The 25,129-nt window shown below is 38.8% G+C and overlaps 1 protein-coding gene and 1 pseudogene across 1 annotated transcript in view; one reads left to right on the top strand and one right to left on the bottom strand.

Annotated features, from left to right (window-relative positions):
- Positions 1 to 25,129, top strand: part of LOC119542938 (aldo-keto reductase family 1 member C1 homolog) — a 390,984-nt gene that overhangs the window by 114,281 nt on the left and 251,574 nt on the right. The window lies entirely within an intron of this gene.
- On the bottom strand, positions 1,637 to 24,146 carry LOC119543237 (annotated as a pseudogene).

Here is a 25,129-nt window from a genome sequence, read left to right as displayed (position 1 = left end):
CAATGAGGGGTTCCACCTATCCCAGAGATTGGCCAAAAATTGAAAAGTTAACAATATTGAGTATTGGCAGGAATGTGGAGCAAGGAGTTTTTTCACAAATGGCCTTTAAGAATATATATAGGAAACCTCACTTTGCACTGGGTTTGATGTAATCAAATAAATGTGAACCTGCTCAAATTGTCTTTTCCAGCCATTCCACTTATAGAATTAAGAATATATCCAAAGGACACACTTGTATAAGTTTACCAGGAGATAAATGTAAAAATGTACCTAGAAGCATTAGGCAAAATGACAAAAAAAAAAAAAAAAAAAAAAAGAAGAGGAAAGAAAAACACCCACAAATGAACAATCACAAAGGATCCTATGTATTTTGATAAATAACTTATGGTATATTCATAAAATGCAACACTATGCAGATGTAAAATTGAACCAAGTACGGACTCAGCCATCAACACATTTAATGTTAACTAAATGAAGCAAGATATAGAAGAATACAGTGTAATTCCACTTAAATGAAGTTCAGAAGAGTCAAAATGAAAGATAACTTAAGTGCTGAATTCTAAGGTAGTATAATAGAAAAATAATCAAGGGAACAAGAAATTATTTTAAAAAACTAGGAAATGAATGCCTCTGAGGGAAGGAAATATGATCAGTAAGGATCATAGACAGACAATGTGCTATTTTACAAACTGAATGATCCTAGGATTCTAAATTCATTGTTACTATTTTAGTTATAAATGTGTGTCTCATAGAATTTTGTGATTGTGATATATTTCATATTTTTGAAAGCTCATGACAAGTAAGTTGGCTCACTCAACTTTGCTCAGAGACAGCACATACTTAAAATTGAAAGTTTATATCTTTTCAAATCAAAATGAAAATTTGTGTATCTGAAATCAAAATTAAAAAGAAAAGTGTATACCATGCTGCATTTTTAAAGGGCATATACACAGTCAGGTCTCTGGGAAGTGATATAGGAAAACACCAACAGATACTGATATGGAGAGAAACCTGTTAACAGGGTGACTGAAGAATGGAGCAGAAGAGAGTTACTTTTCAGTCTATACCTTTTTTTAATACTGTATAAATTTTTAAAATAATTTTAAAAGCCAAGTCATCATCTCTTCTCATCAGAGATGAGAATATTTAGCCTTGATGGCACCTCTCCGTGTAGAAACTCAGGGCGGAGGAGACTGTTCTCAGGACCATCCATTCTCTTTGGTTGGGATGTCACCTCTGCCTGAGAGCTGTCAGCTAGGTCCTGGAAAAAGTATCCTAGAGATCTGGGGGCAGAAGATCACTTAATCCAGCTCCCTTATCTCAGAAATGAAGAAAATGAGATGCCACTTCAGCAAGGTAGCAGATTCAGTTACACAGATTCAAATTACACAGTAAAAAAATTTATGATTACTGCCCAATTCTCTATTCACCCAGCTAATATTCCCTTGATAAGGTGGGAGACTGAGAAAGCTATTGGGAATGCACAGGCAATACACGCACATAGGAAACACTGGGGAAATCAACGTGGCCCAAAGATGTGTTGAGATGCTTACAAAGCATAACACGTGGGATAATATTGAGGCCTCCTGGGCCCACAGCCCTGCTCCTCACCTGCATGTTCTCTCTGATCCGCTTCTCATTGAAGCTCTTGGCCAGAACCACGACCCCACGCTGGATCTGGTAGCGAAGGGCAATCAGGGCTGGGGTGTGCTTGTGCTTTTTGGCGATGTCACAAAGAACTGGATTATCCAAGAGAACAGGTGAGTTCTGGTCCACCCTGGAAGGAAGGCAGAAAGGTGAATGAATACTGTGGCTCAGTGTTCAATTTACCAGGAGGCTCCGACCTGGCTAAGGGGATCTATCCTAGATAAGTGGTTCAAAATGTGGCACTACCCAGGAACAGTATATACCACCTGGGGACTTATTAGAAATGTAAATTCCAGGACTTCACTCCAGATCACTCAAATCAGAGCCACGTACATGGGTTCTAACAATCTGTATCTTAACAATCCCTCCAGGTCATTTTTCATTGTGCTTCACTTTGTGAACAATGGTGCCAGACTCTTGAATTTTTCTTCTCTACTATACAATGACTTTTATTTTTCTCCTGGTAGAACTCTAGAAGAAGGATAAGAAACTGTGTAGGAAGAAAGAAAGGGAAGATTTGGATAATTTTTATTATAATTTTCCTGACATATTGTTGAAAATCTTGCAGACACCAAATGAGAGCCATTCATTTACAACATTAAGTAAACTGTGTAATATTTCAATAGATTATAAAATATATTCAGAGGGTAATTTCACTCTATCCTCATGCACCTGTGAGTTACATAACATGATCCTGAATTTACAAATAAAGTAATCGATGTTTAGAGAAGATGTTACTTGCACTTTCACATTATGACTTGAGATTATGCCTTTGATCTCACCTTTTGGATTATGTTTACAATTTAAGGCAGCTATGTATTATTAACTAAACTATAAACAGGTACATAGAATACAAAAACAGTGGGCTGAATTATGGGATTTAAAGGAGGAGTATTTCTTCAGTCCCGACCCACCATTTAAACAGACAGCTCAGAGTTATCTCTGAGAAGCAGAGTTGGGTGTGATTAAAAATGGTTCATCTCTAATGGGATTTTAGGTAAACTCCCCATTGTTCTCATTACCACTTTTTTACTCGTTGGGATCCCAGAGCACTGGAGGCCACAAGCACAATATCTTTTGACTTGCAGAAGTCCAACAGCTTTCTCTGGTTGAGATAAGGGTGGCATTCTACCTGTGGAATGCAAGACAGAAATGTGATAGATTATAGCAAAAATCACCTTAAAATGTAAGAGAAAGGGTAAAAGTCAAAGAAGCGGAGTAAAAACCCTGTAGAGTTGAACATGAACTGAAAATAGCAACATGAAATAATGACTTGAACTAAGATAAATTTTCTGTCTCTGCCCACTGGAGAGGACAAAATCACGATGTCCCAGGGAGGCACCTCCATTGCCCAGGTCTTCGTTCTATCCACTTTCACCTTCTACAAGGAGAAATGGCTAATTCTGGATATGACCTAGGGAAGGTACCATTTGATCTATGGATATCAAATTGTGGCAGAAAGGAAGACATCAGTCTGAGATATGTGGGGGAATATGGAAAAGAGAAGCAAACCATTTTGGGAGGACCCCACCAGCTGCGTTTGTGTGGACATGATCATCAAATGGAATATTGACTACTATGTTCCCTATCACATTTAATCAACAGAAATCCATGAATCCATAGTGGTGAGAGAGAGAAAAAAAGAGGTAGAGAGAATAAAACATAATCATCAGTACTGAATATTGATAACACAGTAATCCTCAGTATATTAATAAATAAAGGAAAAGAAATAAGCATTTATCTTGTCTAATAATTACAGTTGTAGTTTATCCTGAGTATATTTAAGAATTTTTTATACAGAAAAATGTCAGTTAAGAAATGTAAAAGAGTGATAGAAGTAGAAAACTAGGAGACACAAACCACAATTAAATAGTAATTTCAGGCAAAAATAATAGCTGGATATGAATCGTTAGGTGAAAAGTAGGGAAGCATGAGTTTTCACCAATGCCAAATTACCAACCATCATATTTCTTGGCAACTTGGAAAAGCACATTTTCTAGAGCAGGACTGACTCCTGGTTAGTTTAACCAAGAAATGGAATCCAGCCTTTCTAACAGTGGGACAACCTGTTATTACGTGCTCCCCAATGGAGTGCAGTTTGAAAGACTCAGCACCCTGATGAAATTTCTGTGGCAAAAGTGTTTAACCTGAATCTAATGAAGTCTTCAGGTGTAATTTCTACTTTATAGGAAGCTGGAATAGAGGAACAAGTTAACTAGCAATGGAAGGCAACAATCTGATAAATACAGAATTTTAGACAAAAACCTGTTGAGATATCATGGGACAAGAAAGGGTTGAGTGAGTTTTAGTTTAAAAGTGCTTAAAGAAATGTAAAAAAATAATAAGTGAGCTACAATGGATCCTGGTTAAAACAGAAGAAATATGGAAGGATTTATCAGAAAAAAATGGGAAAATATGAGTATAAATGGGATAGTACTTGATATTAAGGAATCATTGTGAATTTACTTAGATTTGGTAATAAAACTGTGAGTGTGTGGGACAATATCTTCATTCTAATGAGATGCAACATTAAGTATGTACGGGTGAATTGTCAAGCCTAAAACATAATTTGAAAGGGCTCAGTAAACATGACACAAGGAGAAAATATGCATGTTAGCCTGTTAGCTGTATCATGTTTTATATTTTGCTTTGTTAGAAAAATCTGAAAACATTAAGGATAACATTAATGCTAGACCCAAAATAAATTTTAAAATTTTAACTGTTTCTATTTGAACCCATGGTTCTATATCATTACATATCAAAAAGATATTCTTGAGTTTCGTAATTATATTGTCCACTGTAGTACCCTCTACTACTTCTAGGTTCCAAGTTGTTAAAAGGTAAGTTAGAGGCTAGCCTCCCTATATTTGTGCCTAAGAGTCTCCTCCTGAATGCCTCTTTGTTGCTCAGATGTGGCCCTCTCTCTCTGGCTAAGCCAACTTGAAAGGTGAAATCACTGCCCTCCCCCCTACGTGGGATCAGACACCCAGGGAAGTGAATCTCCCTGGCAACGTGGAATATGACTCCCAGGGAGGAATGTAGACCTGGCACCGTGGGACGGAGAACATCTTCTTGACCAAAAGGGGGATGTGAAAGGAAATGAAATAAGCTTCAGTGGCAGAGAGATTCCAAAAGGAGCCGAGAGGTCACTCTGGTGGGCACTCTTGTGCACACTTTGGACAACCCTTTTTAGGTTCTAAAGAATTGGGGTAGCTGGTGGTGGATACCTGAAACTATCAAACTACAACCCAGAACCCATGAATCTCGAAGACAGTTGTATAAAAATGTAGCTTATGAGGGGTGACAATGGGATTGGGAAAGCCATAAGGACCAAACACCACTTTGTCTAGTTTATGGATGGATGTGTAGAAAAGTAGGGGAAGGAAACAAACAGACAAAGGTACCCAGTGTTCTTTTTTACTTCAATTGCTCTTTTTCACTCTAATTATTATTCTTGTTATTTTTGTGTGTGTGCTAATGAAGGTGTCAGGGATTGATTTAGGTGATGAATGTACAACTATGTAATGGTACTGTAAACAATCGAAAGTACAATTTGTTTTGTATGACTGCGTGGTATGTGAATATATCTCAATAAAATGATGATTAAAAAAAAAAAAAAAAACATAATAAATATAAAACATAATAAATGCTATTTTTCAAAACTCCTAAAAAAAAAAAAAAAAAAAAAAAAAAAAAAAAAAAAAAAGGTAAGTTAGAACACAGAACCAGTCTCAGAACAGATACTTATTTTAAACTGTTAATTTAATTGTAGAAAGCAGGGAGGAGAACCAGACTCCTAGCTCCTCCCACCCCCAAATTCCTTAGAGTTGATTTCCTCCACATCTATCACCACCTTAAACTGATTATGGAATCCCTCAAACCAAGATTGGTTAATCATCTCAGGTTAATTTCTGCCATATGTATGCTGCTTCTGTCAAGAACCAAGATAAAGGACTAAGTCTTCAACTCCCAACATAATACCTTAACACATATCTGATCTTATTTTAACTCTTCCTTCTTTGTAATCATTCTTCCACACTTACTGGATTCTTTATTATATGCGATTCATTCCACTCTCACCCACTCAATCTCTGGTCATGACTTAAGGATCAAGAAAATGTCCACCTGTCTCCTAAAGGTGTTGTTAACTCTTCCAGCCCTCCTTGATCTCCTTCTCTTCCTCTAAATTCTTTCATATGATTTAGTGCTGAAGTAGGTCTCCCCAGCATTTACCCTAGGACTTTACCAAGCAGAGACACAGTTAAGGGTCCCATCCCTGCCCTCCTACAGGTGCTGTGCTCTCTTGAGTATTCTGGTCCACATAGGTAAGTTGAGTAGTTGGGGAGGTGCATAGTCACCTGGCAGAAGTGCAGGAAGAAGGGGTGAAGAACAGAAAAGGGAAGCCCCACTGGGCTCTGGGGGCTGCTCACCTGGTTGCAAATGGACTTGTACTTGAGCCCTGGCTTGTTCAGGATCCTCTCCAGCTGCTTGTGGTTAAAGTTGGACACGCCGATGGACTTGGTCAATCCTGCATCCTTACACTTCTCCAGGGCCTGGGAGGAAGGGGTTGTGGAGAAGGATTTTGGTAAATTGGCTACAGGTCAGGAAATGATGAAAGACAGCACTGTGAATAAGAACAAGTGTCATAAATGATCCTGAAGCTGACTGATTTGAGGGTCTTAAAGAAGAAAAAGTAAAAACTCAAAGGGGAGGGAAATGAATTAAATAGAAAGAAATGAGTCTTTCTTTCTATGGCAAACAGGAGAGACTATTATACACTGAAAGAAAGTGCTGTGTATACTCACTACAACCAATAATCCCCTCCCTTTCTGTCTTTAACATTCCCATAAAGCTTTCCTGGATGCATTTCCCCACAGAGCCTCTGACAACATCATGAATTGCCGAATTCAATGGTGCCTACTCATTTGACCTAGCAGCACCATTTGATATAGTTGAAAAATTTTTTCCCTAAAACACTTTCATCACTTGCTTCCAGGCACTGAACTCTTTTCGTGGTCCTCCTAATACCCTGAATTCATTGGGTGCTAGAGTTTCATCTTTCTCAATTCCAGTATTGAAAGCTTCTAGGTCCAGGCTTCAGAACATGTCACTTCCCTATGTTCTCTCACTCCCAAGTGATCTCACCCAGTTTTGTGGTTTAAATACCATCTACTGCCTCAAAATTCACAAGTTGCTATCTCCATCCTAGACCTATGCAAGGCCTTGATATTTATAGTCTCCTATGTTCACCTGCCACTCATCATGTCCCTTGGCCTGTGTTCCAGTTTGCTAAAGCTGTCGGAATGCAAAATACCAGAAACGGATAGGCTTTTATAAATGGGGTTTATTGGATTACAAATTTACAGTTCTAAAGCCATGAAAGTATCCAAGCTAAGGGATCAACAAGAGGATACCTTCACTGAAGAATGGCCAATGATGTCCGGAACACCACTGTCAGCTGGGAAAGCATGTGGTTGGTGTCTGCTGGTCCTTTGCTCCCAGATTCTGGTTTCAAAATGGCTTTCTCCAAAATGTCTCTGGGCTTTTGTCTCTCTTAGCTTCTTTCAGCTCTCTGCTTGATTCTTCTGGGGCACTTCTCTCCAAACATCTGGGGGGTGTCCTCTCTTAGCTTCTCCGGGGCACACTCTGGGCTTCATCTCTTAGCTTAGCTTCCCCAAATGTCCTTCTGTCTGCATCTCAGAGCATCTCCAAGCAAGCATCTCTCAGCTCTCTTAAGGACTCCAGTGATCTAATTAAGACCCATGCTGAATGGGCAGGGTCACATCTCCATGGAAATAATCTAATCAAAGTTCCCACCCCACAAGACTGCGATAAAAGAACATGGCTTTCTGGGGTCGACAACAGCTCTGAAACAGCACAGTATGTCTGAATGCTCACACTGAAGAAGTTCAATCTCACACTGAAGAAGTCGAAAACAGAGCTCCTGATCTTCTCTCCTAACCTGTTTCTCCTGCAGTCCTTTCCTCAGTGAACAACAGCTCTGTCCCACATTTTCTCAGATCAAGGAACTTGGAGTTCATCAGTCCTTCTCATTTTCTCACACCCCTCATCCATTCCAGCAGAAATCCCTGTCATCTCTGCCTTTAGATTTGGCCCACAAGCCAGTTGGGTTTCACCACTTTCACTGCCTGTATGCTTTAACACCATCATTACTCCTCCTGACAATTTCAAGTGCCTCCTAGCTTGTCTTCCTGCTTCTAGCCTACAGTCCACTGCCGTGGGCACAGTGTTCCTCAATAGAACTTTCTCTGATGCTGGAAATATTCCATGTCCTTCCTGTCCAATATGGTAACCACTAGACAAAGGTGCTATTTCCTGACTGAGATGTGTGATTGAAGTACTGATTTTTTTCATATTAATGATTAATAATTTATGTAAATGTAAATAGCCTAACATCACAGGTGGATACTATGTTAGTGCAAGTATACGGTGTACTTATTAAAGAGTAAACCAGATCAAAACACTCTAAAGGTTCCAATGTCATTCTGAGTAAAAGTGAAAGTCCTTCCTAACAGGCCCTCCATGATCTCACCTGCTTTTAGCCCTCTGGCTTCATCCCACTCCTTCCTCTTCCAGTCCTAGGATGGATCTTGATGTTCTTTGATCACAAAGCACTCAACCACCTAACACCTTTGAACTTGCTGTTCTGTCTCCCTGGATAGGATTCCCTTAGCTGTCCCCTTTAGTCACCCCTCATTGCACATCTCTGCTCAAATGCCTCCCTCTATATGAGGATCTCACTTTGATGCTGATAAAAGTGCAAATCCCCCTGTTGCCTTCCCCATGACACTCCCCATCCTCCTTACCTTGCTTTATTGTTTTCCACATAATTATCACTTTCTGACAAACTTGTGTTTACCCTTTTACTTATTTATTAGCTGTGTCCTCTGACTTGAATGTAAGATCAATAAGGACAGGGACATTTTGTCCCTATGCCCCATACATAATAGCTACCCAGTAAATATTTTTAAATAATAGATTAATAAATGAATGTCATAATTCCAAGTCTACGTTTGCTGGACTGAATATAGCACATTTTTCAGAGTGCCCTCAGTTGGGTCACAGAAAGAAGTAGGTTGAGAAATGGTAAACATATACCACTTTGGCAGAAATAATTCCATAGATTAGGTGGGCACCAAGCTGCCAGCCAGAACAGTGGGTAAGTCAATAGGAAAGAACAGACAATAGAAGAAGTGTAGGACATTGGCAGTCTTTGAGTTAACTGGACTTTATTTTCTGATTAAACTTATTGATGAAATCCTGTTCCACAGGTGAAACTGCTACCTAGTTTATGGTAATAGAGATTCCCAAGAATAACATTTACTAAAGAAAGAAAGACTGTTCCAAAACAGTTAATTTCAGTGTGTCAAAGTGTGATAGGGAACATAAAAATTCCACATGTCTCACTCTCATTTCCAGTGGAAGTTTAGGCTGTAGGTGGGATTGCACATTACGTTCAAATTCCTATAGGTTTCCTGAAATTTTATGCGTTCCACACACTTACTAGTCCTAGGAATACGTGATTGATGAAGTGATAATCTGAACACGAATGTAAATCAAATTTCCTGTGCCCTTCTAAAACTGATAGTAACTTTCCTTCTTCCATCACCCAAGAGAAGGTTTTTCTGCTTATGCCTGTACCCAATAGACATGGGGTTGTATCAGCTTCGTTTTGAAGGAAAGACTCACTGTGTGACCAGGAAACTGCTACTGAAGAATAAGTACGACGTTAGAGCTTCAAGAGAACTTTGGGTCTGCTTGTCCGATTCATGACTATAAATTTTAGAATACTGGCTGAGGGTGACAATCATAGTTATCACTGGTGTAACAGTGAACCATATGCCCCTGTGTTGCTTTGAAGGGTTTAAGGACACCAGAAGATCATGTTCTTAAAACTCATCCATTCCTGCGGGTGGAGACCTATTGTGGGTGGGAACTTTGGATTAGGTTATTTCAGTTGGGGCATGCCCTGGGTGGGTCTTACCCTCTTACTTGAGTCCTGTATATGAGTATGAAACTCAGAGAAAGAAAGAGAGAGAAAGATAGAGAAGCTAAGGGAGAAAGCCATTGAAGCAAGAATCTGAAAGCAACAAATGCCAGAAGAGAAGGGAAGGACCAGCAGACACCCCCACTTGCCTTGTATCTGACAATGGTGTCCAGGTATCTTCTTCATGATGCCTTTATTTGGACATTATCATGGCTTCAGAACTGTAAACTTGTAAGCTAGTAAATCCCCATTCTTCAAAGACAACTCATTTCTGGTGTATTGCATTTCAGAAGCTTTAGCAAATTAAAACACCCCATATCTTGACTTTCATGCTTGAGCTCACTCCTCTGAGGAAGGCACTCACCTCCCAGGTGGCACAGAGATCCACTGTGTCAAATATGCATTTTCCTTGTTCGTCTTTAGGAGAAATATCCTCCCTGGGCTGGAACAGAACTAATAACTATAGTGAGCTCACAGATTCATGCCTCTGCCCTAAGTTGCATTGTCAGGAACATCCAGCCCTGAGACACTAATAGCTCCATGAGGTTGGTGAAACTTCCAGAGACTAATTTTCTCAAAGTGCTTTGTGTGGGCAGTGGTAAAGAACGTCTCAGAAACATGCTTCCCATAATCTCTTAAACATACTATATGTACAATAAATATATTTGTCCAAGATCCTCATGGGGACTCATAGTGGACTTCTGTGACTTTAGTCTGCCCTTTCGTTTTGGAAATATCTCTCCTTCATCTGAAAAGGCAGTCCTTTATGTTCCCTTCATTTCCACCAAAAATATAGTATAACCTTGTCTGAGTCTGACCATCACATGTCTTCATCCCCTGAACACATGAAGGCCAAGGGGTAAAGACACAAAACAAGCAGGGTCTGTCTAGATTCTTTTCAGGATGGATATGGATGCTGGAAGAGGCAGCAATGATCTCAAGCATTAATCCCCAAAAGCTTTGACCTGCCCCAAGGGCATATTGGCCACCACTGGAAAATTCTGGGACTCAAATAAAGCTGACCTGGAGGAATGTAGAGACTAGTGTTGGAGAAAATGCAACATTTCTGAACACAACTTTAAATCTGTAAATCCAGCATTGCCTTGGACCTGCCATTTACATAATCAAATAAACTCTAACTTTTATATAAGCTAGCTTGATGACAATTCTGCTACTTTCAATCAAGTGTCTGATACAACATAGTCCTTAGCAGGTAAGAACAGGCTCGAGTGCCCTATGGAGGGCCTCCTGTGGAGGCTGCTGGTTTTAGACCCACCTAGAGTGAGCAAAAACAAGCCTCTTTCAGCTTTAAATTAGTGGGAGATGAGGAAAACACCTTGTGGAGCAGCGTGAAGCAGGTTCATTGCTCACCACAACTGCATGAAACAGTGTTTTTGCAGTTCCTCAAGAGTCTCAGCGGCATTAAACAGGTCTGCGCCTTGGACCTGGACAAAGTTATTTCTTCAAGATTTTTAGGCAGAAGCTTTGAGGTTTTTGAAATCTAATCATTTGGGTGCTTAGGGTATGGAATTAAGGATAAAACACTATTCCGTAAACAAGAGGCACATCAATTATTATTTAGGATTCCTCCACAGTTTCATAATTTCCATATCCTCCTAAAAAAGCACAATTCAACCATCCTTGGGAGATGAAGGTCATGCTGCTAGAGAAAGTGAAATTCTTTTGATTATGCAGATTGCAAACCTTCAGAGCTGTTGGGAAATGCATAATGTAGAGGTCGACATAGTCCAGCTGGAGTTTTTTCAGTGATCTTTCCAAGGCTGGTCGGACCAACTCTGGTCGGAGGAAAGTGAGCCAAAGCTGCAGAGGTCAAAAGAAAAGACATTTTGCAACAATACTTTATCTAACTTTGAGTATGAGATCAGGAAACAGATGAGAGATGACGGGAGATGAAGTGTGACTACTTTAGCAAATTTAAAATTGAAATTCATTTGCCATTATTATTGAATTTAAGCTAAACTTGGGTTATTTATGGACCTCCACTCTAATCACAGAGAATAGAGCTAACCTTTAGGTTTTATTCAGTATCATTACTTTATTAATATTCTTTAAAATTTATATTCTACACTGTATGAATGATATAGAAACTGTTGAAAGGAAATAAAGGAAAATGATCAAAGAATCATAAAAGAGATGGCAACCTTGCTAAGTGAAATCAGATTAAGACATGGGAATTCTTGCATACATACTGTGTGAAGAAAACTGAAAAATAGCCATTCCAGGAGAGTTCCATCAAGATACCAGACAAAAATGTTTCCCACATGCATTTTTCAAGGACTTTAATGTTAACTCTTTGATTGGTTTACTTTAAAAATATTTACACATTTTCTACTACTTGAAACTTGGTTACCTCCGGGAAAAAGTTTCCTTTTATCTTGGGTTCCCTTTTCTTATGACCTATTCAAGAAAATCTATTTTTTTTAATATGTTGTCAGTATATCTATTGAACTATGGAGGATTATGACTCAAGAAGTAATATTATTATCAACTAATACTGATGTACATCTTCTGAATAATATTCTGCAGTTTACAAATAGTTTTCCAGTAATTTATCTAGTTCCATATTCATAAGACCCTGTTGGCTGAATATTTAATATTCCTTTTGCTTACATATCTGAAGGGGAAAATGTGCTTTACATGGCAATACATACTAACACAATTCAAGAAATTTAGCAATATCTTTGCTAATACTCAAATAGCTGTCTTACCTTGCTCTCTCTTATTGACAGGAGAAAACTGAGATTCTGAATGTTAAGAAATCTGACCATGTCACACAGATGATAGGGAAAAACATCTTGTGATCACAGATCTGTCTGTCTCCATGCCAAATTTCACTGCTTTGTGCTGAAGCTCAGAAAAGTAAAGGGATTAGACTTTAGAGTCACAAAATGTGGGCATAGCTATGATTGGAAATCCATAGTATATATGTGAATAAACTTTCTGCAAATGATTACAATTCAGGAAACAGCTACTCCACCAATCATATCATCCCATTTCTACATGTAATAATATTTCACAAATGTGTGCACACACACACACACATACATTCAACATTTACACACATGCACACCTTTGAAGTGTAGAATATGTCTTCCCTCTTCACAGTGCCATCTGCAATCTTGCTCCGCATGGCCCGTCCAACCTCCTCTTCATTTTTGTACACATAGGCACCATCAATATGGCGAAACCCAGCATTAATAGCTAACTTGGTGGCCTCCTCTGCTTCACTCTTAGGAACCTAGAAGAGCAACAGGGGCAGAAGTTGAAGAACCCATTTAATTGGAAGGTAGTTTTGACCCAGGTAATGACCTTTGTCAGGATGAATCATTCCTTCATGTCCTGAATTAATTCTCCATGTAGAGTGAACAACTTGTCCCAGCTCGCCTGGGACTTTCACAGGTTTAGTTTGGAAATTTTTGCATCCCAGAAACACTTTCAGTCCAGAAATCAGGAATGATTGTTCATTGCCATTGGAAGTCCCCAACATCATCCTCAGTTTCAGTGATTCACTAGAAGTTCTCAGAGGACTGAAAGTATAGTTTCTTCATAGCTATGATTCATTACACTGAATGGATAGAAATCAAAATCAGCCAAGGTTAAAGATGCATGTGGCAAAGTACACAGAAAACAAGCACAGAATTCCATGATTCCTCCTCCAGTGAAGGCACATTGAACATGCTCTTTCATCTAGTATCAATCTTTGACAACTCAGAGGAAATATTGTCTCCAGGGGAAACTCTGTACAGATTCAATGATGAAGCTTTTTAGAAGCAGCTGCACATATATGCTTAAAATTCAGTTAATGAATTTCCAGTCCCCCTTAAAGAAAGCGGACATTCAGCATCAACACCATTGTTTGCACAAACACTTTAGGCACAGTCAACCACTGTTATCATGAGAGAAATGGTGGAAACTTCCTAAAATTCAACTTCACACACACAAGCCAGTGGTGAAACTTGTAAGCAAGGACTTCTACAGATAGCAAAAATTGGAGAAAGATTTTAAAGTGTATTTGAGAAATGATACAAGATTAATGATTCAGCCCTTTTCTTTCTTGTGTAGTTAAATTTCTCAAAAGCTCTCTTTCGATTAAAAAGATTAACAGGATTTTGATACTGAGTTTCAACTGTCTCTGTTGCTTCCCCATGTGCTTTTCCTTAAGCATCCAACACATGATGGTTTATAAGGATGAAGCCTCGTTGTTATCTATGGTCTTTTCATCTTCATCTTCCATCATATGACTAGGAAAACAAGTTCTGCCCCTTTTTTCAAAACGTCTGTTAAAAATTCCTGCCTAAGGGCACCCTCAGGTTGGCTGCTGGCTGAAGAAGTTGAATGTCTCTGTCCCACAGTCTGAGATCATTCCATATGGGAGCCTGGGAATTACCAGGCCCATCATGCCCACAAGCTGATTCTCTGCTGAGGCGCACAGTGTCTACTGCCCCCACCCCCAGGGCTGGCAGCTTCTAGCATGCATGGAGACTTGTGGCATTGACCAGATTGTTACTCGTTCAGGTCCCCCCCACTGGGCTGCAGCAGCTGGGTAGAGGGAGGCTTGTGGTGAAGAGCTGGCCCAAGTGTTCCATGTTCTGAGAAGCCAGTAAAGTGCACTCTGGCAAACTGCTTTTCTTCACAGCCTTTAACAGATTTCCAAATAGATTTGCACCTCCTGTGTGAGGTCCTGGCTCTGGTTTGGATGGAAATTACAGACAAGCTAAGTGCCAAAGGAGATCTTCAATGCAAACACAACAAATTACAAAATCTTAGGTGAGCAAAGGCAATCAAAGTTAAAATAATCTTATCAAGATAATCAAATGCATAGAAACCAACCAAAAATCATGAAGTGCATGATGATGCCAGAAGATATAATCAAGCCAAATGACCATACTAAAAAGCTGGAGGAGACACAGAATTTGGAACAACTAATCAAAGATGCTCATACAGATCTCCTAAATAACTCCAATGGGTTGGCTAAAGACATACAGGATATCAAGAAGACACAAGAAGAGCACAAAAAAAAAAAAAAAAGAAGTTGAAAGAATAAATAGAAAACAATAGCAGATCTTATGGAAATGAAAGACACTGAAGATCTAATCAAAAAATATACCAGAGACACACGACAGCTGATTCGAAGAGGCAGAACAAAAAATAAGTGAACTAGAGGACACCACAACTGAATTAGAAAATACAGAAGAACAAATGGTGAAAAGGATGAAAAAATTTGAATTGGATCTCAGGGAAATGACTGACAATGCAAAGCACACAAATGTAAGAATCATTGATGTCCCAGAAGGAGAAGAGAAGAGTAAAGGGCTAGGAAGATTATTTGAGGACATAATTGTGGAAAACTTCCCAACCCCTATAAAAAGCATAAATATGCATATCAAAGAAGCCCAATGAACTCCAAATAGAATAATCCAAATAGACCCACTCCAAGACATACTAATCAGACTGACTAATGCTGAAAGAAGGAGAGTGTCTAGAAAGCAGCAAGAGAAAAGCAATCCACCACATAAAAAGGAAGCCACATAAGACTAAGTGCTGACTACTCAACAGGCACCATGGAGGTGAGAAGGCAGTGGTATGATACATTTCAGAATCTGAAAGAGAAAAATTGCCAGCCAAGAATTCTTTATCTAGCAAAGCTGTTCTTCAAAAGTGATGGAGAGTTTAAAATTTTCACAGACCAACGAATGCTGAGAGAATTTGTTAAGAAGAGACCTGTCCTGCAAGAAATACTAAAGGGAGTTATGTCAGCTGAAAAACAAATACAGAGGGAGAGGTCTGGAAAAGGGCACAGAATTAAAGAGTATTGATAGGAGTAACTTAAAGGATAAAAAGAGAGAGAGAGAGAGAAATAGATCTGACAAATAAAAGCCAAATAATAAGATGATTGAATCAATAACTGCCTTTACAGTAATAACTTTGATTGCTAACAGATTAAACTCCCCAATTAAAGACACAGATTGGCAGAATGGATTAAAAACTATGATCCATCTGTATGCTGTTTACAAGAGACTCATCTTAGACCCAAGGATACAAATAGGTTGAAAGTGAAAGGATGGTGTGCTGGTTTGGATATGTTATGTCCTCCCAAAAGCCATATTCTTTAATGCAATCTTGTGGGGGCAGACTGATTAGTCTGTTGATTATGGTGGAACCTCTGATGGAATTATTTCCATGGAGGTTTTGACCCCATCCATTCAGGATGGGGCTTGATTAGTTCACTGGAGTATTTAAGAGAGCTAAGAGAGACCCAAATGCTTGCTGGCACTTAGCGATGCTTGGAGATGTGGACAGAAGGGCATTTGGAGATGCTAAGCTAAGAGGTGCCAGCCCAGAGTTTTCTCCAGAGAAGCTAAAAGAGATGAGCCCAAAGACATTTTGGAGAAAGCCATTTTGAAACCAGAACCCAGACACAAAAGACCAGGAGATGCCAGCCACGTGCCCTCCCAGGTGACGGAGCTGTTCTGGACAGCATTGGCCTTTCTTCAGTGAAGGTACCCTCTTGTTGATGCCTTAGTTTGAACACTTTTATGGCCTTAGAACTGTAAATTGTAACCAAACAAATCCCCTTTATAAAAGCCAATCCATTTCTGGTATTTTGCATAACAGAAGCTCTAGCAAACCAGAAAAGATGGAATAAGATATTCCGTGCAAGTTGTAACCAAAAGAAAGCAGGGGTACCTATACTAATATCAGACAAAATAGACTTTAAATGAAAAGATGTCATAAGAAACAAAGAAGTCTCTATGTATTAATAAAAGGGACAATTCACCAAGAAGAAATAATCAAAAATGTTTATGCATCCAATCAAGGAACTCCAAAGTACATGAGGTAAACACTGGCAAAACTGAAGGGAGCAATAGATGTTTCTACAATAATGGTGGGAGACTTCAATACACCACTTTCTTTTATAGAAAGAACAACCAGACAGAGAATCAATAAGGAAATAGAGAACCTAAACAATATGATAAATGAATTAGACCTAACAGATATCTATAGATCGTTGCACCCCAAAGCACCAGGATATACATTCTTCTCAAGTGCTCATGGAACATTCTCAAAGATAGATCATATGCTGGGGCACAAAACAGGTCTTAATAATTTTTTTTAAAGATTGAAATTATTTAAAGCACTTTCACTGACCATAATGGAATAAAGCTGGAAATCCATAACCACCAAATCCAAAACTTTCACAAATATATAGAATTTAACAACATACTCTTAAACACTCATAGGGTCAAAGAAGAAATTGCAAGAGAAATCAGTAAGTATCTGGAGAGGAATTAAAATGAGAATACAACATATCAAAACTTATGCGATGCAACAAATGGTGCTGAGAGGGAAATTTATAGCTCTAAAGGCCTACATTAAAAGGAAGAAAGAGCTAAAACCAAAGACCTAACTGAAAAACTGAAGGAATTAGACAAAGATCAGCAAAGTAACCCTACAGCAGGGAGAATGAAAGAAATAAAGATTAAAGCAAAAATAAATGAATTGGAAAACAAAAATAATAGAGAGAATCAATAATACCTAAAGTTAGTTCTTTGTGAAAATCAACAAGATTGACAAACACTTATCTAGATTGACAAATTCAAAAAGAGAGAAGACTCAAATAAACAAAATTGGAAATGAGAGGGGAGTCATTACTATGGACCCCAAAGAAATAAAAAAAAAAATCATAAGAGGACATTATGAACAGCTGTTCACAAAGAAACTGGACAACTTAGATGAAATGGATAATCTCCTGGAAATACATGAAAAACCTATACTGACTGAAGAAGCAATAGAAGACCGCAACAAACAAAGCACAAGTAAAGAGATTTAATCAATCATCAAAAACCTTCCTACAAAGAAAAGCCCAGTACCAGATGGCTTCAGAGGGGAATTTTACCAAACAGTTCAAAAGAACTAACACCATTCCTGCTCAAACTCTTCCCAAAAATTGAAGAAAAAGGAACACTAACTAACTCATTCCGTGAAGCTAATAACACTCTAATACCAAAACCTGATAAAGATACTACAAGAAAGGAAAACCACAGGCCAATCTCACTTAATGAATATAGATGCAAAAATATTCAAGAAAAACTTGCAAATTGAATACAACGGCGCATTAAAAGAATTGTACACCTGGGGTTTATTCCAGGCATGCAAGGGTGGTTCAACACAAGAAAATCAGTCAATGCAATATGACAAACTAACAAATTGAAAGGAAAAAATCCCATGATCATCTCAATTGCTGCTGAAAAGGCATTCGACAAAATTCAGCATCCTTTCCTGAGAAAAACACTTCAAAGATAGGAATCAAAGGAAACTTCTTCAATATGATAAAAAGCATATATGGAAAACCCACAACCAGCATCATGGTCAACAATGAGAGACTGAAAGCCTTCCCTCTAAGACTGGGAATGAGATGAGGATGCTCACTGTCACCATTGTTATTCAACATTGGGCTAGAAGTTCTGGCAAGAGCAATTAGGCAAGAAAATAAATAAAAGACACCCAAACTGGGAAGGAAGAAGTAAAACTCTCATTATTTGCAGATGATATGATCCTATATATGGAAAATCCTGAGAAATTGATGACAAAGCTACTTGAGCTAATAAACAAATTCAGCAAAGTGGTGGGATAGAAGATTCCTGTGCAAAAGTCAGTAGGGTTTCTATACATTAGTAATGACCTAACTGAGGAGGCAATTAAGAAAAAAAATTCCATTCACAATAACAACTAAAAGAATCAAGTATCTAGGAATAAACTTAACCAAGGATATAAAGGACGTGTACACAGAAAACTACAAAACATTTCTAAAAGACATCAATGAAGACCTAAATAGGGGGAAAGACATTTCATGTTAATGGATAGGAAGGCTAAATGTCATTAAGATGTCAATTCTACCCAAATCGATATACAGATTCAATGGAATACCAATCAAAATTCCAACAACCTGCTTTGCAGAGTTGCAAAATCTAGTTATCAAATTTATTTGGAAGGGAAAGGGACGTTGATTAGCCATAAACATTCTAAAAAAGAAGAAAGAAGGAGGAGGAAGAACACTTCCTGACTTTAAGGCTTATTATAAATCCAGAGTGGTCAGAGCAGCATGGCATTGGCACTAAGATAGACATTTTGATCAATGCAATCAAATTGAGAGTTCAAAAATGGACCCTCAGATCTATGGTCAATTGATTTTTGACAAGGCCCCCAAATCCTCTGAACTGGGACTGAATAAAGTCTTCAATAAATGGGGCTTGGAGAACTGGATATCCATATCCAAAGGAATGAAAGAGGACCCCTACCTCACACCATATTTAAATATTAACTCAAAGTGGACCAAAGAACTAAATATAAGAGCCAGTCCCATAAAAGTCCTAGAAGAAAATACGGGAAAACATCTTCAACACCTAGTGATAAGAGGTAGCTTCTTAGACCTTACACCCAAATCACAAACAATGTAAGAAAAAATAGGTAAATGGGAACTCCTCAAGATTCAACCCTTCTGTGCTTCAAAGGACTTTGTCAATAAGGTGAAGAGGCAGCCAAGGAGAGAATATTTGGAACCTGTATATCCCATAAGGGTTTGATATCCAGTACATATAAAGAAATTCCACAACTCGACAACAACAGGAAAAGCAAGAACAATTATGAAATGGGCAAAAGATATGAATAGACATTTTTCCAAAGAGGAGATACAAATGGCTAAAAGGCATATGAAAAGATGTTTATCTTCATTTAACTATTAGAGAAAAGCAAGTCAAAACAACATGATATATCATCTCACATCTATACGAATGGCTGCTATTAAACAAACAGGAAATTATAAATGTTGGAGAGGATGTGGCAAAACAGGAACATTTATTCACTGCTTGTAGGAATGTAAAATGGTACAGCCACTGTGGAAGACAGTTTGGCAGTTCCTAGAAAACTGGATATTGAGTTTCCCTGTGACCTGGCAATTCTGCTACTGGGTATATTCCCAGAATATCTGAAAGCAGTGACACAGACGTTTGCACAATAATGTTCACAGTGGCATTATTCACAATTTTCAAAAGACGGAAACAATCCAAGTGTCCATCAACAGATAAGTGGATAAACAAAATGTGTTATATACATATGATGGAATATTATGCAGTAAGAAGGAATGAAGTCCTGAAGAATGTGACAGCCTGGATGAACATTGAGGACATAATTCTGAGTGAAATAAGTCAGACTCAAAAGGAAAGATATTTTATGATTTCACTAATATGAAGCACCTAGAAAACGTAAAGTCAGCGACTTAAAATGTAGCATATGGGGGATCTGGAGCTAGTTAGAAGCTAGAGAAGGGAGAGCAGTTACCCTAATATGTACAGAATTATTAACGAGGTTGAAAGTAAATGTTTGGGAATGGATAGAGGTGATGGCAGTTTGTTATTGTGATTATAAGTAAAGTGCTGTATACTAGGTTAATTTCATTGAAAGGGGTTGTTTAAAAGTATGTATCTCACTAATTAACACTACAAATATAAACAAATTCTTGCATGAACTGCCACAAATGTATGACACTTGTACAAAGAGTTAATAATGAAGTGGTATATGGGGAAAAATTACCTATTTCATGCTATGGACTATATTTAACAGCAATACCTTAATATTCTTTCATCAACAGTAACATGTGTATCACACCAATACTAAGTGGAAATAATTGGGGGAGGGGATATGGGGTGTTTTGGGTTTTCTTTTGTGTGTGTTTGTGTCTATCTGATGTTTTTCTGTTTGGGGCAATGAAAATTGTCTAAAATTGAGAGTGATGATTGCAAAACTAAGTGAGGATACTGTGAGACATTGACTATATACTTTGGGTCGAATATATGGTATGTGAACATATCTCAATAAAATCTGCAGATTCAAAAAATAATGAATAAACAGAAAGATACAAGTGTTGGAGAAGATGTGGAGAGAGAGGAATACCCATTCATTGTTGGTGGGGAAGTAGAACGGTACAGCCCCGCTGGAGGGCAGTGTGGCAGTTCCACAGGAAGCTAAATACAGGGTTGACATATGGTAGTGCAATCCCATTACTAGGAATATATTCAGAAGAACTTAAAGCAGGGACACGAATAGACATTTGCACACTGATGCTTCTGGTGGCATTATTCACAATTGCCAGTGGGTGGAGGTGGACTAAGTGTCCATTTACTGATGAGTGGAAGGGCAAACTGGTGTATACAGCTACAGAAAGGAATGAAATTGTGAGGAATGCAATGAGGTGAACGAAAGTTGAGGACATTATGTTGAACAAATTAAGCCAGAAACAAAAGGACAAATATTATATGATCTCATTTAGAAAATGCTTATAAAAAAAGTAAGGCCTAGATTATAAGCTCTTATAACAGCCACATTTACTCCTCAGTTTGAATTATTATTTCTAAGTTCTGAGATGCTGAGCTCTTTGTGTATAAGCTAGTAGTTCCCTGACGCTTTGGATGTCTATGTGACACCTGAGACCCAGAGTTACAGTTCTGCAACTCTGAAAGTCAGCATTACTCCACCTCCACACAACAACTGTTAAAGAAGCTGAAAAAGAGATCAGACTTCAATTAGAGATATGATTGAAGCTGATATGGTTATGACTAAGGTAAACCAGAATACAAGGTAAAGGATGATATTGATTGTGTTTTCAAACTTCAACTTCTGTGTGAGACCAAAGGAAGAGATGTTCATATTGTCCAAAATATAAATTTTCTGTAGCACACTATCTAAATTAACATGTCTGGTCAGTTTATTTAAAAAACCTAATTATATCGAGCCTAGAATAGGGAATGAGAGCTTGTTAATCTGTATAGCTTACTGTAATATCCGGATACATTCCATAGTATTAGCACAGAAAATAAAAAAGTATTTGCAAAGTCCCCTGAGGGACTATGGAAAAAATATGGAACTATTAAACTTCCCCACCTGGAAAATTCCTGATAATCTTTCAAGCATTAGGGGCTCCAATTTAATAAGCCAATCCCTCAATCTTGAGGTTTGCCATTATGAAACTTATTTCTGTAATGGTGAAGCTAAGTCCACTTATTTTTTTTTTAAATCTTCATTTTATTGAGATATATTCACATACCACGCAGTCATACAAAACAAATCGTACTTTCGATTGTTTACAGTACCATTACATAGTGGTACATTCATCACCCAAATCAATCCCTGGCACCTTCATTAGCACACACACAAAAATAACAAGAATAATAATTAAAGTGAAAAAGAGCAATTGAAGTAAAAAAGAACACTGGGTACCTTTGTCTGTTTGTTTCCTTCCCCTATTTTTCTACTCATCCATCCGTAAACTAGACAAAGTGGAGTGTGGTCCTTATGGCTTTCCCAATCCCATTGTCACCCCTCTTAAGCTACATTTTTATACAACTGTCTTCGAGATTCATGGGTTCTGGGTTGTAGTTTGATAGTTTCAGGTATCCACCACCAGCTACCCCAATTCTTTAGAACCTAAAAAGGGTTGTCTAAAGTGTGCGTAAGAGTGCCCACCAGAGTGACCTCTCGGCTCCTTTTGGAATCTCTCTGCCACTGAAGCTTATTTCATTTCCTTTCACATCCCCCCTTTGTTCAAGACTAAGTCCACTTATAATTAAGCCTAAGAGTCACCCCCAGAGAACCTCTGTTGTTGCTCAGATGTGGTCTCTCCCTCTCCCTAAGCCAAACTCTGCAATTAAACTCACTACCTGCCCCCTGCATGGGACATGACTTCCGGGCTTGTATGTCTCCCTGGTAACATGGGACATGATTCCCAGGGATGAGCCTGGCCCTGGCATCTTGGGATTGACAATGCCTTCTTGACCCAAAATAAAGTTTCAGTAGCTAAGGGATTTTAAATAGAGTCAAGAGGACATTCTGGAGATTACTCTTATGCAAGCTTCAGCCAAATATTGCAATTGCCACAGTATGCCAAACCCCAACCTACTATATACCTGAAAACTCTATAGAATACCCTGGGCTCCATCTAAGACTCTATAAAAGTTTTACTTATTAAGTTTATTTTTTCAGAAACTAAAAACCTCCAGATTGTTCTTTTGTCAGATAAGCCCTGAAATCCAGATGTACCAGTCTCTACAAGAACATCAACCAGTTTCATTTCTCTGACCCATAATATTGACACCCTTTTTCAGCACAAAGAACTTAGGATGGTCATTGCCCGAATATTCCTGACGATTGAGAGAACGATCAAATGAGAGGGAAGAGTTGTAACAAAGAAGTTAGGATTTAATAAATGATTATGAATACTGAATCATTATATAGATGTTTCTTTTTAGTTTCTAGTGTTTCAGAACAGCCAGAAGGAAATACTTGAAATTGTTGAATTGTAACCCAGTAGCCTTGATCTTGGATAGTGATTTTATAACTATACGGCTTTTATCTTGTGACCATATGATTGTAAAAATCTTGTTTCTGATACCCCATTTACACAGTCAGTGAGTAGAGGAGTAATAAAATAAAGACATGCATGGAAAAAAAATTCCTGCCTATATTAAAGGTGGGAAGATGGGTACATAGTTTGAATAAATTGTCCCATGATACACAGTAAAAGAAGAAATAGACAAAAAGAAAAATTTGGAATGCAAATTTTCTGGATTCCTGTTTAGTGACCTCTCCACTTTGCTTCTTCTCAGATGAAAGGAAACAGTATACCTATCTTTTTCCAAAAGAAACTACTTTTCAAGGACCTGGAATTAAAGACTTGGCCCTCTGACATCGTGTGTCATCCAAAATGATGTCATGTTTCCCTTTCAAGCAAAGTTATCTGCAGAGAGAGAAGTAGGGAGAAACTCTATTTGCTCTGTTTGCCCTATTTTCTGCCTCCCACTAGATGGGCTTCCTCACCCCACAGCTGTTTACACAGACATTCAAATATGGGGCGCTTCACCACACAGACTTCTCTGAACCATGTGTACTTGGTACGAGGAAAGATTTCTTAAATTGCACAAACGTGCAGGAAAGCTCCTCATTGCAGTTGATCTCAAAGTAGGCATGTCACAGCAAGTGCCCTGCCTGCTGAGGTTCATTTCTTCTAAGCAGATGGACACAGGAGGGAAGCCAAGCCCAGGATAATCCCTAGATGATGACACCATGATACCGCAAAGCCCTGACTGAAGACTGTCTCCCTTCTCACTTCCTCCTTGGAATGGCTCTAGTCTGGTGGAACCGAGACCAAGTGGGTCTCCTAGAGTCACAAAGGAACTGGGTTCCATGACAGCCCAGGTGAGAAACCAGCCATCCTAGGGCTGTTTTCCTTTCTACCCTCGACCCCATGTCCCCTACTCTTACCTCTGCAGGTGCATAGGTTCCAAATCCCAGGACAGGCATGAAGTGACCATCGTTCAGCTGCACACGATGTTTGTGATCCATTGCCTCTCACTCTTCAGAGTAAGCAAGCAGAGATGTCTTTCTTTCCTTCTCCTTCAGCAGATTTACAAACAGTAAGACAGTGCCCTAACTGCTAAGGTGAAGCCCCAATTGCCCTGCTCAACTTTTAAGACTAACTTGGGAGGTGGGGCCATGCTTAAAGGGAATAGACTTGGCACCATTTCACTTGTTTTTCTTTTCTCATGAAAGAGTGCCTTGAACTTCATTATTCTAAGTGATAAAGAAATGATTTCCTTCTACCTCATGGATTTATTTAGAGGAGCCAATCCTGTCCTCTCACAGGAGGCTGGATTCACTTAATCCTTGTGTTACCACAGAGCCTGACTCCCATGGCCACTGCTAGTTCAGTCTGTTCCTAAGTGCCCTCTCCATGTGACCTTACATGATACAGCCAGGGTTCTGCTCCCCAGACTGTGAGTATATGTGACTAAAAACTGCTGCCAATCTCAGCTATCTAGTGTTGGGTGTCTGGAGAACCCTCTGGTGAAGGAAGGGGAGATGACAGGGGAGACTGGTTGTTTAGCAGTTATGATACGGCAGTTATCTAAATATCAATCTGTAGACTGTGACATTTCCTCATGCCATTTTCAGGATAATGTTTGCTTCTTCTAGGACTGTCTATTTGTTAGTTTCTCTTTATCTTTTCCAGTTTTCCTGCTGATTGCAAACTCTTCACAAGAAAAGCATTAAAAACATAAGTGTACCATGAGATCCTTGACCAGTGGCCCCACTCCCAGGTGCAATCAGGCCTCCTGGGGAGCTGGCTACCTGCCCCAGGAATACCGTAAGAGCTTCAAGAAATAGACTGTGATAAAAAATAATAACCCTCATTTCTGAAGCTTCTTTCCAAGCAGGGGTTAACAAAACAGAGAACCTGTGCAACTCAACGCAAGCACAAGCAACCTGGGGCTGTGGTTTTAACAGTCTGACATGGTATGGAATTTCCCTGATCATTGTGACTCAGCAATGTTTTTGAATGAGGGTGCTTGGACTTATCAATAGATCCTTTTTACATTATTTCTCTTGGGTCAACAGGCATGC

The sequence above is a fragment of the Choloepus didactylus genome, chromosome 8, assembly GCF_015220235.1.
Source record: "Choloepus didactylus isolate mChoDid1 chromosome 8, mChoDid1.pri, whole genome shotgun sequence".
NCBI classification, from domain to species: Eukaryota; Metazoa; Chordata; class Mammalia; order Pilosa; family Megalonychidae; genus Choloepus; species Choloepus didactylus.
Note: the sequence above shows the minus strand (reverse complement) of the source record. Positions and strands in the feature narration are given on the sequence as shown.